Source organism: Cyprinus carpio, unplaced genomic scaffold, assembly GCF_018340385.1.
Source record: "Cyprinus carpio isolate SPL01 unplaced genomic scaffold, ASM1834038v1 S000006776, whole genome shotgun sequence".
Lineage (NCBI taxonomy): Eukaryota > Metazoa > Chordata > Actinopteri > Cypriniformes > Cyprinidae > Cyprinus > Cyprinus carpio.
Window position 1 is genome coordinate 1,082,948 of NW_024879365.1, and position 15,401 is coordinate 1,098,348.

Genomic DNA, 15,401 nt, shown 5'->3' on the forward strand with positions numbered 1-15,401 from the left:
ATTGAACTGTGTTAAAATTATAGTTAATAAATAGATAAACAAGAACCATGGCAGAGGAAAGATTAAAATAAGAAATGCAGTGGCTATTTGCACTAAGTGCAAATGGCTATAGATTCTATTTACACTATGTTAAAATAGCAGGATTTTCTGCTATTTACACTACTTATTGCAAATAGTGGCAAGTATCTGCACCTCAGTTGTATTATGTTATGTATTACAATTGTATTACATTATAAAACAGTATGCAGTAATAACTTATTGAGTGTAAATGATCATTTTTAATTCAAAATTATTAAATGGATGCCACCTTATTGGGACAATAAAGCCCTCCCTCACAACTTTTTGATTATTTCCTTATTTTTATTGAAAATACATGCTTTTCATGATGTGATTTGAAATTTGAAAAAGGAGAAAAAAAAAAAACTTAGTTAAAAGGCAGCTCGAACCCGGGTCGATTGCATCAAATTATAATCAACACATGTTTTTACCAGCTGCACAACTAGAGTTGGACAAACTGATTTTCATCTGTTTTTACTCTTGAATAGCTCAATAAGACATGAGGTGTCATTAAAGTGTAATATTACAATACACACAGTGAAGTAAAGTGCAACAGAATGTTAATATATTGTAAATAAATACTACACAGATTTATTACAGAATAAACTCTGTAATTCTGTATAATTTTACCTCAGATGAAACATGGTTAAAATAATGGATATGTGCTGTTTGCTGTATTATATTTTACTGTTGTTTTCCCGTCTTTTTTTACACCTTAATGTTCTTTAATACTTTAACATTTTATTAGAGTATTCTTTTAAGGCTTATGATGATATTATACTGAAAGAATGATATTCCTGTTTCTTGTTTTTTTTTTTTTTTTTTTTTTTTTTTTTTTTTTTTTTTTTTGTCATTGAATGTCAATGCCATGCTATTTTATATTTGTATATCTTTTGTCTTGCAATAAAAAAAATAAATTAAAAAAAAATTAAAATGCATGCGCATTCTTAATAAACTTGTTATTCTTATTATTATCAATGTGTTTAAGAGATTTAACAATGAGTAAAATCTCTGCAAGAAAGACATCAATCACTCTAGGTAACGTATTGAAAAGAAATTTTGATTTATGAATAAAAAATTTATAATGCAAAACAAAAAAATTGACAACAAGATCGACAACATGGTTACTACCAGAAAAATAGAAAAAAAAAAAATCTTTCAATGAGAATTTTAAATTACCTTTTATAAAAGAAGATAAATAACAGCTTAAGTTCTCCCAAAGAGACTTAACCTGATTGCAATAATAGAATAAATGTAGTAAAGTTTCTTCTTCAACTTTTCAGAACACACATAAGTTAGAAAGATCCAAAAAAGAGCAATATGAGAGTTCGTTGGATAAACATTATGCAAAATTTTAAAATGTACCTCTTTAATTTTATTAGAAATGCAGATTTTTTTCAGGGAGTAACCATGCTCTCTTCCAATGAATATTATAAAAAAAAATTGGTCCAGAAAAATTTACATCTAGGGGATGCTGAAAAATGTAATATTCGCTTTATATATCTACTGTTACATTTTTATATCACGAAAACAAACTCCATCCAGTAAAAGTTTGGGCATAATTGTTTTCCTCTCATTATAACTCAGGTATGTCTCAAATGCACATAACTTGGAGACAAACTTTTGATAACAGAATTGAAGGATCTAGCTGGCAGGGGAAGATTATACAAAGTCATAAATTCTTCATACTCCAGTATAGTACCATCGTCTTTAAATAAATCCAAAACAAAGACAATACCTCTGTCATACCACTTATCAATAAAAAGAGACTTTCCACGAATTAAAATACTTGAATTATTCCAAAGAATTTCTTTGTGGGGGGAAAAGTTTTGTACATAACACAATTTCCAAGCAAGTAAAGTTTGTTGGTGAAAATTTGAGAGAGAAATCTGCAATTTAGAAGGAGTAAAATTAAATTTTAAAAGAAAATCTAGACCACCTAATATACGAAATATAGTATTGGGGATGTAGTACCAAACTGAATCATTACTACGGAGACATTTTTTTTAACCAACTAATTCTAAATGAACTAACTAATTCTTTGAAATAGAGACTTCTAATCCACCTTCAGAACGTCTGTTAGACAAGACAGATTTCCTAATTTTATTATAACATGATATATGATATATATTTCTTTTGTGTAAATCTAACGGGCAGCTTTGGTCTCATTAACCTATTTTGTTCCAGAGCAAATATTATGGGAAAAATCACATCATGTTTATGTAAATTCAATGATGTATATCAGAGTGCTGCCTGTATAACATTACTTTTGACTGAATTGCCTAGCAACTTTTATAATGGCTGTTGTTTTTTATATTAAATATTATTATTGTTTGTTTATTAATTTTTTGTTGTTTATATAAGTAGTATTTTTTTATATTATTTTGTTTTTTGTTTTGTTTATTATATTTTTGTGTTTAATAGTTGTTTTTTTTGTTAGTATTTGTTGTTTTTAGTAATATTTTTGTGTTAGTGATAGTGAGTAAAGACTGAGCAGTGCTGTCATCAAAGTATGCTTCAGGAAACTGTTTTGAGAAGCTGCTTAATTTTTGAGTATGTATTATTACTATGAATTAGACTACTACTTACTTCTACTACTATTACTATCTTGTAATTTGCATTCAACAGATGACAGATGAAACTATATTAATGTTACGACAAAGATAATTCTTTCCTCAGCGGACATTAAAGTAATCTTTCATTGTGGATATGAGCTGAAGAATGAATCCTGTATCAGATGCAGGTAACCACACGTGGCCAGTTCATCTCTCTCTCATAATACTCTACTCCACATAATACAGTGAGCTTTTGATACAGTAACACAATAAGTTTTCAATGAAGCAACTCAACATTCCTTCATTACTAGTTCTAAAGTGACATTTTCGAATTAGTAATGGAGGCTTGGGCTCAGTTGTTAAACTGTCAAACTTTGATTTGAATCTGTGGTGGAAGGAAGTAGTTCTGTCACGGTCACCAGTTCTGTCATACAATCTGTACTACATTTCCCATCATCCCTCCTGCTGCTCATTTTAGACAATCACCAGCTGTCTCTCTCCCTTCCCCAAAATTTTAAGGGTGAAAATGAGGATATTTAATGTTAATAAAATTCAATGTCTTAGAATGTATATATTTTTGTTTGTAATTTCACAGTTTGTTAAACCATTATGTGAAAGCTCCGCTTTTCTATTGCGAATGTGCCGAATCTGCTGATGTAAATGCAACCACTAAGTGGCTGATAATTTTACCAAGCACTCTCTTCTTGGCTCTCAACAGAGGCGGACGCATTTCTCCTCCCTCTCCTCTCCTTGCCTTCCCTGCCTTATTGGGTGGTTGTTCTGCACGCTTAGTAAACAAACTACAGTTAGTCCAAAATGCAGCAGCAAGAGTATAGATTTAAAAATTTAAATCCCTATCAAACATTGTATAGATTTTAAAATCTTGCTTATTACTTATAAATCCCTGAATAGTTTAGCACCTCAGTATTTGAATGAGCTCTTGTTACACTATAAACCTCCATGTCCGCTGCATTCTCGAAACTCAGGCAATTTGATAATACCTAGAATATCCTTTTCCTATTTTAGCACCTAAACTCTGGAATAACCTACCTAACATTGTTCGGGAGCAGAAACACTCTTGCAGTTTAAATCTAGATTAAAGACCCATCTCTTTAACCTGGCTTACCACAACACACTACTAATATGGTTCTGATATCCAAATCCATAAAAGGATTTTTAGGCTGCATTAATTAGGAAAACCAGAACTGGGAACACTTCCCATAACACATGATGTACTTGCTACATCATTAGAAGAATGGCATCTACGCTAATATTAGTCTGTTTCTCTATTATTCCGAGGTAACCGTAGCCACCAGATCCAGTCTGTATCCAAGTCAGAGGGTCAGTGCGTTGACTTGATTGCAAATGATTGCACGGATACTATTTAAACTGAACTGCCTTTGTCATTTTGCATTATTGACACACTGTATTCCTAATTAATGTTGTTCAGATTACTTTGACCGCAAATGTTGTTTTTGTCTAAAGCGCTATATAAATAAAGGTGACTTGACTTGACTACTATATATGATGAGTAGCGATATTGAATATTTGATCGCCAACAGCTGTAATTCAGACAGTATATATACAAATTACAAATAATGGGAGCTAGAACTATAGGCTACAGCAGTAGGCCTAATTAAATATCACAGCAGGCAGCTCTCTTTTACCACAGACTTTTAAGAAGGGGTAGGTGTTTGTTTCAAGTGATAGGACAGGTAAGTGAATTTATATTATTTTGCTGTATGTGTGTGGTTTTCTTTACGTTTTATGACTAAAAGCTACAAAAAAAAAAGCCATTTTTAAAGAGGTTAAGCAAATAATAATAATAACAATCGGCAGGTATCCCCAGACCAATACAATTAGTGTTCCTCCTATTTTAAAACCCAGAAGCTGCCACTGCTCATTCCACCTGCACTGGCTAAAAGGACACACCCCACACACACACAGATTTTCTAGTTTTATCTAAGACATACAAGATATTCTCCTTGGATTTGTTACTCACCTAAAGTCTACTTACCTGTTGTTTGTTTAACACTCCCAGTGTCCCCATCTCCTATCTCTGATCTGGCAGCGTCAAGTTCCTTGTCTCTCCGGTCTCCAGCTCCGTGTCTCCATCTCCAAGTGGTGAGCATTCTTTCCTACAAGAAAAGCTCACTTTTCTCTTGATCTCTTCATCAAAGTCTGTAAACGTGTGTTGTGGCATCTCACCTGTCCTGATTATCCTCCTGCTGCATATTCTATGCTTATCTGATCACCCATCCCCTTATCAATGCTGTTGTGGTTCAATAAAGCCTGCTTGAACTTTACTTACCCTCTCTCTGGTCTGTGTACCCCCAACAAGTTTTGCACAAAAGAGAGTTTTTAAAGATTCTTATGTATTTGCACAGTCAAGCTGTTGTATAAACATATATATGAGCAATATCACACTCATAGACCTGAAATGGATGTATATCGGCACATCTGTGATTTGGCCATAGGCATGAGGCAGCAGGCCGATGTCATAAACCAGCACAGCAACAGCGGCCACACCCACCAGAGCAGAGAGAGCCAATAAAAGCAATTCATTATCAAAGACAACGAGAACGTATTCATAAACATATGTATTAAATACAACAAAATACAACTATTACAAAAAAAAACCTTGCAAGTGAGTGTCATGATCTCAGCCTGTGTTCCCCTGTCTAGTGTTTAACTCTTATTTTGAAGTGTGTTTCTGTTCCTTTTGTTCTGTTCCCTTCCTGTGTTTATGCTGTGTTCGATTTACCTTGTAATCAGATGTTGGAGCTGGGAATAAGGTCACACCCAAGTGGACCATGTATCAATTGTTAGCAATACCAGCAATTAAAAACACATAAAAATTGTTATTTTGCACCGATAACGCCATAGTATAATTTCCACAAATAGGTGTTGGATAATACGGTGTGCACCACTGAGTTTGAGAAAGACTAACATAAGTGCTAATAAACAATATAATAATACTGTTTCTCTTCTGTTGATGCATTGAGCAGAACATTGGATTCTGAAGTTGGAGTTGTTGCAATTCCTTTAAGATTCCAAGTCAGAACTCTGACTTGGGAGGGTGTTCCAGTTAAAAGTTCCTGCTGGGAGCTGTATTATTACAAGAAAAAACAGGGGACAGTTTATCAAATGTGAACAGAAAATCTGTATAACCTTACTGTGCTTATTTAGAACAGGGGTTTTCAAACCTGTCCTGGAGGAACCCAAATATTGCATATTTTATATGTTTCCCTCATCAAACACATCTGATTCAACTCATCCGCTCATTAGAAACCACAAGATCTGAAGTGGGTGTAAGTCAGATAAGGGGAAACATAAAAAAAAAAAAAAAAAAATAAAAATCATAAAGCATAAACAACCTCGCTACCCTATCTGTCGGCAGACAAAATAATACTATTCCTAAAGCCTTTATTCAGGTAACTACAACTGTAGAGATAATTTTCTTACTATGAACCTGCAAATTATTTTACAATAACACATCAACATACACAAATAATTTTATATTTTTGTTTTTATTAATTATATTTATTAATTGTAAGAATTCAGAATAATCATGGTGGGTGGGTTTGTAAGAATTATTTATATTGAGAAAATTGCTATATGAACAGCTGAAGTAAAAAGTAAGAACTACAAGGGTCACCATCTTTATAAATTAAAAGGAGCATTTACATTTGAAAAAAATAATGTATCTCTTAAAAGATATTTACTCAAAGGATTGTGATGTAATGGCAGTCATTTAAGAGCATCTCATCTCCACCTTCACAAGTATCTGTTTAATCAGAGTTTGATGGTGACTTTCTTATTTTGTTGAAGACTTCCGGATCTGATGTCATAAACCAGGCACAGCAACAGTAGCCACACCCACCAGAGCAGAGAGAGCCAATCGGATCACAGCTTCAGTAAAACCACAGCAGGGGTCTAAGAGAAAAAAAAAAGAACAATAAAACAGAAATATGATTGACTAAATTTATGAAAAAAAATAATAAATAATGCTGCTGACATACAGGAACTTGTCTGACAAAGTTCACTGATGATGAGATGTGTGGTCTGGTTGCTGATGGGATTGTTGATCACACAGCTGTAGGTGTTGTTATCCTGATATTCCACCTCCAGAGGTAGAGAGAGACTGATGCTGAGTCAGACTCACTGATGTTGGACAATAAACTGTTTCCTTTGTACCAGGAGAGAGTCACATCACTCACATTCACCAATGAACACAGCAGTGAGCATGATGATGATGATGATGATGAACATTGTGGAGAGCCTCCAATAATGACAGGAGTTGGAAGGCAAGCTAGAAAACATGACAATATTGAATAAAAATGTAATTAAATATTATAATATGTTGATTAATAAAATGTCATTAGAAGAATCCACAAAACAATGTGCACAAATGATCATCAGAATTTCCATCATTTCACAATCTCAATTAGCCTACTATGACATTAATTCATGTAAAAAAAAAAAAAAAAAAAACATTTATGAAATAGCAAGTGAATTCTCTACTCACCATAGACAGTAAGACTGAAGATGTCGAGCGGTGTCTCTCTTCTGCTGCTGTATACTTTATAAAGTCCAGAGTCTGTGGTTCTGGTGTTTGTGATGCTCAGAGATCCAGTCTGATCCAGCTTCAGTCTGTCTCTGAATCTCCCATCAGCACTTTCATTAAATATTGTCATCATATTGTTCTTTCTGTTGATTTGAGCAATGAGAATGTTTTCATATTTCCACATAATCAAATATTTTCTCTCTATGTCAGTATCATCTGTGTGTAGAGTAACAGAATCTCCCTCCGTCACTGACACTGACTTCACTTCATCACCAAACACACCTGAAGTACAAACAAAACAGTTTCTCAGAAAGACGTTTAGAGTTTTAGTCATTTTTTAAAAATTGTCATTGCCAAACAGTTTTTCCTCTGTACAAAAGTATTTGAGAATATCAGTCTGATAACACTTCAAAGAATAATATATTAGAGGCAAAATTAATGATGAAAATAATAAATGGCAGATTTTTTGACACAAATGATCATATAAACAGAAGTGAAACAATAAATAACTTACCAGCCAGACTCCATGAGCACAAACAGAAGAAAAATAAACAAAACAAACATTTTCTTCAGCACACTGAAGTTAATGAAGCAGTGTGGTGTCCGTCTGCAGTGAAGTGGTTTTAGTGAAACATGTACAGTCAGTGTAAATAATCTCCTCCAGTAGCTCCTCCCTTCAGAGACTACATGCCTTCTCAAACATCTGGTTTAGTGATGATTTATGTTTAAGCTTAGGAAAAAAATGGCATCAAAATTAACAAAAATCCAAAAAATATATATAAAAATAAAATTACCGAAAAAAAAAAGTGCCCGCTGCAAGTTGCTGTTTAAACACACAAATTATCTTTCCAAATTAGTAATGAGAATCTTTTACAAATCTGTTGTCAATAGAAAAGAAGCTTTAAAACATGCGGTTTTCCACCAAAATAAAAGTTTTACAATCTCCTCCAGTAGCTCCCCCTTCAGAGACTATGTGCCTTCTCAAAATATTGACCTAAATAAAGAGAATGTGAACATACTCTAAAGACATGTTTTAAATGGTCACATTTTTGTATTATGAAATATGATCCTCTAGGCCCGTGGACATAAGACATAATTTTGTCCACTGACACGAAATGTCTCCACAAAATCCAGCAAGTATCTTTTGAAATTAGAGAACTGAAGGTGCTACTTTACAAAGACTTAATTTAGCCTCCATATTAGTAAGCAGATAATACATCAGCCAGTCCATCAGAGCGATACAGAGGGAACTCACACCAAACTCAGAAAGATCATGCAAACTTCACACAGAACAGCTTCCCAAGCTGCCACAAAACCAGATACTTTCTTGCTGAGTACTACTTGAGCCACCTAGCTACCATGAATGCTCTAAAGTATCCAACAAAACCATTCCAACTTCCAACCAATACTTAAAAAAGGTAGGTAGCTATTTCTGTAACTGTTCATCCCTAAAGAAAGAATTTTTTTTTTTTTTTTATTTGACCAGAATTAAACTGTTGTTTTTTGTTTTACTTAATAATAATAATAATTTATTAAATGCATGCATACAGTTTGTATGTATATATAACAATTTTTGATATAATAATAATAATAAGAATAATAATAATAATTTTATTTTACAATATTAACAGTAAATTAGTACTAATATTCAAAGTTGTCTTACTTTATTTGCTGAAACTGCAAAGCTTTTATTTTGGTGGAAAACCGCATGTTTTAAAGCTTCTCTTCTATTGACAACAGATTTGTAAAAGATTCTCATTACTAATTTGGAAAGATAATTTGTGTGTTTAAACAGCACTTGCAGTGGGCACCTTTTTTTCGGTAATTTTATTTTTATATATATATTTTTTGGATTTTTTGTTAATTTTGATGCCATTTTTCCTAAGCTTAAACATAAATCATTACTAAACAGATGTTTGAGAAGGCATGTAGTCTCTGAAGGGAGGAGCTACTGGAGGAGATTATTTACACTGACTGTACATGTTCACTAAACCACTTCACTGCAGACGGACACCACACTGCTTCATTCACTTGAAAAAAAATAATTATATTTATATATATATATTTAAAAATCAACATTTTCAAGAGTGTCAGGAACTGATTATTATAACAGTTCTGTTGTGCTAAATAAAATGTTTGTTTTGTTTATTTTCTTCTGTTTGTGCTCATGGAGTCTGGCTGGTAAGTATTTTTATGGCTTTCACTTCTATTTATATTATCATTAGTTCAACTGCACATTATTTTGTTATTTATTATTTCCCTCATTCATTTTGCCTCTAATATTTTGAAGTGTTTATCAGACTAATATTCTCAAATACTTTTGTACAGAGGAAAAACTGTTTGGCGATGACAATTTTTAAAAATGACTAAAACTCTAAATGTCTTTCTGAGAAACTGTTTTTTGTTTGTTCTTCAGGTGTGTTTGCTGATGAAGTGAAGTCAGTGACGGAGGGAGATTCTGTCACTCTACACACTCATGATACTGACATAGAGAGAAAATATTTGATTATGTGGAAATATGAAAACATTCTCATTGCTCAAATCAACAGAAAGAACAATATGATGACAATATTTAATGACAGTGCTGATGGGAGATTCAGAGACAGACTGAAGCTGGATCAGACTGGATCTCTGAGCATCATGAACACCAGCACCACACACTCTGGACTTTATACAGTATACAGCAGCAGATCAGCGACGCCGCTCGACACATTCAGTCTTACTGTCTATGGTGAGTAGAGCATCACTTGACCTGTTTGATGTATGAGTGTTTTTCAATAATTATGGCTGTATGGACTGGTATGGAAAATAAGCATCTGAAACATTTGTAATAACACTGCTGACTCATTTTTGTTTTGCTAAAGCTTATTTTTGTAGCTAGCATTTGTGCATATTAAGAACAGCTCAATAGCATTTTCACTCTTCCTGCATAATTTGGACCATTACAGCTTAATTGCAAATGAGGCGATATAAAATATTCTGTCAAATTTTGCTTAATTTCTGCTGGTTTTGTTCACACATCACTTTTTATTGCATCTCAAGCTCTTTACTTACAATATTGTCTGCTTGCTAAAGTGCACTAAACTTGATAACATTATTAGCGGCAAAATTGTTAAATGTGGTGTAAATGACATAAAAAATTATAGACTGTTTTATAAATAGAGGCGGAGTGTGAATTGCTCTTTATTAGTTTTTATTAAAAATCTTTCTGGCTCCTTTCTTGGTCCTTGGAATTTTAAGTAAATTTTGAGTTTTTCTCAATGTTCTTCCAGACTGATCCTCAATAGGCAGATCTGAAAATTAACCCGGTGTAAGGCCGTGCAAAGATTCAAACACTAACAAAAAAGCTCAAAAACAAAACTATACTGTACCATCTGAAACCAGGGACAGAGTGATGTGTTCATGATTTTTAATATTTATTAAAAGTCTTGCTGCAACATTTTGAAACTTTAGCAGCCATAGCATAGATACTTGTACGTTTTCATTTTGCGATAAATTATGTAATCAAGTTAATCAACATTTTGAAAACTTTTCTTGATACTGATACTTTAATTACATTTTAAAACAGGATTCCTTTATAAATGTTGAGAAAAGGGTTTAGATCAAGACTGTCAGTATCAGCACTGATCACTGACCCTCACCGACATCACAGTGAACTTTCACTCAACACATCAAATACTTACAAGTACTAATATCTTTTCCAGCCCCTCTCCCCACTCCTAACATCATCAGAAAGTCTTTAACTGTTCAGAACTCATCATCCCCATCATCATCATCCTCATCCTCATCATCATGTTCACTGCTGTGTTCAGTGGTGAATGTGGGTCATGTGACTCTCTCCTGGTACAAAGGAAACAGTTTATTGTACAGCATGAGTGTGTCTGATCTCAGCAGAAGTCTTTCTTTACATCTGGAGTGTCTGGATGATTTCTACAGCTGTGTGGTGAACAATCCCATCAGAAACCAGACTCAACATCTCAACACTGAACTCTGTCATCCATGTGCAGGTACTTCCATCAGAATATTTTATTTTTATGTACACTTTCACTTACATTAATTTATCTCTTTATCATCACATCACACTCTCCTTCTCTCACCCTCCTCCAGACTCTGTATCTAAGATAGTGTTGATCTCTGCTGCTGGATCTCTGTTAATTGTTGCTGCAGCCGGGATCTTCTGCATCTACAAGAAATGGAGAAAAAGTGATCAAGAAGGCAAGTGTAACCTATTTCTAATATAAAATGACTAAAAAAAATATATATATATATATATATATATATGTATATATATATATATATATATTATATATATATATATATATTAAAATAATGTAAAACTATGTTCCATAGAAAACAATAATTCTCAAACATTTTTATTTATTTAGAGAGTTATATTAAAATGTATGCCATTACTGTTGAAACAGTTCAATCTCATACAGGGGAGATCATTTACTCTGATCCAACATTCTACAAAAGTCGTGGAGGACGAAAGCCACAAAACAGTCATGGGACAAAGGTAAGGGACGGCCATATACACAGGTGTCTTCTTGCACTGATTAGTTGGATTACCTGAACATGCTCGAACATTTATCAAACTTCATATATCATCTGTAACATGTTCCCTGTGCTTGCCTTTGTACTTTTGTTGTGAAGTGTATGAATATAAAAAAATTAAATAAATAAATTAAAGAATAAATTAAATAAAGAAAAGATTGAAAGAAAAAAGGATTTAGATTAAAAAGCATTTAGATTCATGCAACATTCTCCAGAATATCACTAGACTTACATTTTATTGATAGGAATGTAAAAAATAAATGTAAAGGAATTAATAAAGGAAGGCTGATCCATTAGAGAATGTAGTTTCTAAATTGTACATCAAATGTGAGAATAAAGCTGAAAACTGATGAAAATGTATGCATGTTTTGTGCATACATTACATAAGTATGCACAAATACATAAGTTTTTTATTCATATATCAAGAAAGTAGGTCAATAGCATTCTGGTTAAATAGGTCTACCATCTCACATTGTGTAGTATAAAGTGCATAAAGAAGGTGGTTCAGGTTCCTAATAGTTTATAATAAAATAATAAAATCCACAGGTAAATTCAAATACAAAAGAGTGAAGCAACACAAGTAATAGATGAGACACACAGTAGCGTGTTTAGGCACCATGCAACCCATGGAAGTGCTTGGGGCCCCGCAATCCATGGAAGCTCTTGCGGAATGCGATTTCTTCTGGTGGGAGTCGAGAAGTTTATATGCATCATCACTAAAGTTTATAATTTGCATATCTTTAAGTTTGGCCAGTATTTAAACCATTCAGCACTCGTGCGCTCAGTGTGCTCATGTACATTCAACAGTTGCCCCATTGTAAAAAACAAAAATACACATAATGATCAAACATTTAATTACATATTTTTGAAAGAACAAAAAGTTTAAAAATTTCCCCTCTCCATCACTCAAAATAAATAAATAAATAAATAAATAAAATCCTCCCTCCCACAAGAAGGGAATTCACCCCATTTTCAAAAATGAAACTCAGGCCCTGAATGAATGTCTGTAAAATTCTCATTGTAGTATCACTATAAATAATTATACTTGTTAAAAAGAAGCCTTTTTATCATGTAGATAAAATCGAGATAAAAAAAAGTCCCTCTAAAACAGAGAGGGACAATCTATGTTAGGAGAAATCACACCCGCTCCATGAGAAAGTCATTAAATAAAGAATGCTAGAGATGCCAGAATTCTCTGTTACATTCTGTTGTGCTGCTATGCACATGATGTTCAAATATTTTATGCTAAGGTATGCGGAGGAAATCTCTCTCTCTCTCAAAAATGTGCTTTATGTGCCTTTTTCTGTTTGCTTGGATGCATTTGTAAACTGCAGTGATTTAAATAACTTGAAATTTTCAACATCTTTTTACATAATTTATTTTTGCAACCAAATTATTGAGAGTAGTATGGGTAACTGTAAACAGCATCGTATTGGTATCGATAAAATGTAAACAATACCCATCCCTACCCCAGAATTGATCGCTAAATCCACCGAGGGGCCCCCTTCGGGACCACTTACTGAGGGCCCCGAAAACACTAAACACGCCCCTGGAGACACACATGAATTGCAAACAAGGAAGATAGAAACACACACACCTGAACTAAATGATAAAATCTTTAACTAAGATAAACTAGCAGGGAGGAACGATGCAAAAGAAAACTAAAGTCCATAGTAATAGCAATATAGTGTTGGCCTAGATCAGGCCCACATCTGGCCTGCATGGAATCCATGTTGGCCGGATCTGGGCCGACACTTGTTGCTGTCTGGGTTGGGACTGGGCTATATACGGCTCAGGTGTGGCTCAGATTTGGGGATTTTGGTTTACTTAAGGCTGAGAATTGGCACCAATAATAAAACTAGTTTTGGCCCAGTTTAGGGCCATTTAAGGCTGATTAACTGGCTGAGATTTGGGCTATGGCCCATGTGTGGCCCTTGTCTTTAATCCAGTTCTGGGCCACTTCAGGGTCGTCATTCTTTGCGGCACTTGGGCTGAGGGAAAAGAGATTGTTTGGCCCGGATCTGGGCCAGAAGACATTTGCTATGTGGGCAGTGGTGGGAGGGTGGGTGTTGCTCACTTCCATACCCTCATTCTCTACAAGGACTCCCATGGCATTGGAGGGTATTGTTGGTCAAAATGTCACAGCTCAGGCTCTGAGACGATGTTCAGCTCCCACTGGCACTGGTTCAAACAAATCGTGGCAGAGGTGGACTCTTTGTCTGCAGTGGTGCTGTAACTCCTGACAGTGAGATGGTATCTGGCTGGACGCTGGAGTGGGAGTGGGGATGGCGTCATTGTCTGCTGGTCCGACAGTCAGAGATGACCCACTGGATACTAGCACCCACTCCCACAAAGGGCCCTCAGACAATTGCACATTTGTGGCAGTGTTAAGGCTGGCATATAGAAGACTGTGGAGGCAATCATCTGGGAAGTTCGACAGATGTGTGAGAGAGGAAATCCTTCAGGTGTTACTCGAGGGAGCAGCTCCTCTACCCCAAGGCATATCAATGGAAAGGAAGGATTGTCCATAGTGAAAATACAAAAAATTCCAAAACCACCAGATGAGAACGCACAATCTGTAAACATAAAATAGATCACTTCTGGGTTGGGCATTCTGTCACACAGCTTCAGGTTCAGATTCAAAATAGAATTTAGTAACATCCACAGATAAATCCAAGTACAAAAGAAAGAAGCAACATAACCGTAGACGAGACCTGATAACTAAAATTAACACACATGAACTTACATACCCTTACCAACTTAAATACAATTGAAAACAAGGATGATAGACACGCACACACCCTAAGCTAAATGACAAAATCAAATCTGTAACTATGACAACAAACTTGACAGGGAGGAATGGTGCAAATGAAAGCCACAAGGTGTGACACAAACATTTTGAACATGTGTTTGTTTTCTTTCAGAGAGTTAAAGAGGAGAATGATGTGGTGTATGCTGGAGTTGCTGTGAGATGAAATAAATATATAAAAGATATATGTAAATCCTTGAATATTTAAAATAGCATAAAAAGGTTGCATTTCTCACCATAAGATTGCAAAGGAATGTTTTCAAAGACTTATATGGATAAACAGTTTTATACAAAGAGAACAAAATACAATTATTTTGGCTATAAAAAAGAAGAAGATGTCTTTGGTATGTGATGGTTGGCAACCCCTAACCTCATTAATGTTGTTCTGATCCTGTAACTGTTTAAGTATCACAGATGTTTTAAATGTGCTTTTATCATGTCATTTTTTTGTGTTTACGTTTCTGTATTTATTGTGAGATTATGAATTTGGGATTCAATCAAGATCAAATATTATAATTAATGTGATTTTAATGGATTGCTATCCAGGGCTTTCGAGCAGTGTTTTTCTGTTGTGCATGTGTGTATTGCTTTCATATTTCTATTTTGTCAGTACTGTAGTAATGGTGTACAGAAAATACAGATCACCCTGCTGGAGCTCCATCTACTGGATGAACATGTTCTTGTATCTTCTTGTTCATGTTATCTCACTAAACATGACTAATATAAGCATTGACAATACCAGATCAGTGTGAAATAAAATCAGCTGCTGTTGGTAATATAAAAACAAAATCACTGCATCCTGTTTTTTTTATTCTACATTTACTTACATTTGTTCATTTAACCAGACACTTTTATCCAG

General features: G+C 34.2%; 1 long non-coding RNA gene across 1 annotated transcript; it reads left to right on the top strand.

The window, feature by feature from the left end:
- Positions 1-11,608: 11,608 nt before the first annotated feature.
- LOC122144843 lies at positions 11,609-14,708 on the top strand. The gene is made up of 2 exons (XR_006159855.1): positions 11,609-11,695; positions 14,658-14,708. It is a non-coding gene; the product is annotated as an uncharacterized LOC122144843 (long non-coding RNA).
- The last annotated feature ends 693 nt before the right edge of the window (positions 14,709-15,401 follow it).